The sequence below is a fragment of the Aquarana catesbeiana genome, linkage group LG07 (genome assembly GCF_042186555.1).
Source record: "Aquarana catesbeiana isolate 2022-GZ linkage group LG07, ASM4218655v1, whole genome shotgun sequence".
Lineage (NCBI taxonomy): Eukaryota > Metazoa > Chordata > Amphibia > Anura > Ranidae > Aquarana > Aquarana catesbeiana.
The window spans coordinates 38,307,505-38,308,443 of NC_133330.1; the positions used below are offsets into that span (position 1 = coordinate 38,307,505).

Consider the following 939-nt stretch of genomic DNA (forward strand, 5'->3'; position numbering starts at 1 on the left):
GGAAATCAGCTATGCTTACCACTGCACCACCAACGCGAGGTAGCATGTCTTTAGGGTGTGGGAGGAAACCGGAGTACCCGGAGGAAACCCACGCAAACACAGGGAGAACATGCAGACTCCATACAGACAATGTCCTGGTCAGGATATGAACCAAACACCCCAGTGCTGCAAGGCAGAAGTACTAACTACTAAGCCTCTGTGCTGCCCAATCTTAAAGCAGAACTTCACCTATAAAGGGAGGTTCCGCTTTTCATCCTCTTCCTCATTTGTTGGCCGGGAATCAAACCCGGGTCAGCTGCTTAGAAAGCAGCTATGCTTACCACTGCATCACCAACGCGAGGTAGCATGTCTTTGGAGTGTGGGAGGAAACCGGAGTACCCGGAGGAAACCCACGCAAACACAGGGAGAACATGCAGACTCCATGCAGACAGTGTCCTGGTCAGGATATGAACCAAACACCCCAGTGCTGCAAGGCAGAAGTACTAACTACTAAGCCTCTGTGCTGCCCAATCTTAAAGCAGAACTTCACCTATAAAGGGAAGTTCTGCTTTTCATCCTCTTCCTCATTCGGCTTTAAATTTTCTAAAGGAACTGGAGATACAGGTCCATATTGTAGTGTTATGAATCTTTCATATTCTGTCCTGTAGGGAGGGCCTTTGAATGAGGTAAGTGTGCATTTTTTAAAAGTTAGCAGCTGCAGTATTTGTAGCTGCTGACTTTTAAAAAAATATTTTGGCGGAACTCCGCTTTAAGTGACCTAGAGCTGCAGATCCTTTTTGTAGAGTGAATTAGAGCTACAGAGTCCTTCAGCTGTTGTAGTGGTCACTTCTCCAATATTGGTGATGTCCTTCGTGTGGAATGGGACAAATACATGTCCTCTGGTCTGTATAGTGTCTCTACTCCATGGATAAGCTCCGTCTTATATAAGAGGACATGAGC

General features: G+C 46.4%; 1 non-coding gene across 1 annotated transcript; it reads right to left on the reverse strand.

Annotated features, from left to right (window-relative positions):
- Nucleotides 1-265: 265 nt before the first annotated feature.
- Nucleotides 266-337, reverse strand: TRNAR-UCU (transfer RNA arginine (anticodon UCU)). Its single transcript has one exon. It is a non-coding gene; the product is annotated as a tRNA-Arg (tRNA).
- Nucleotides 338-939: the final 602 nt, after the last annotated feature.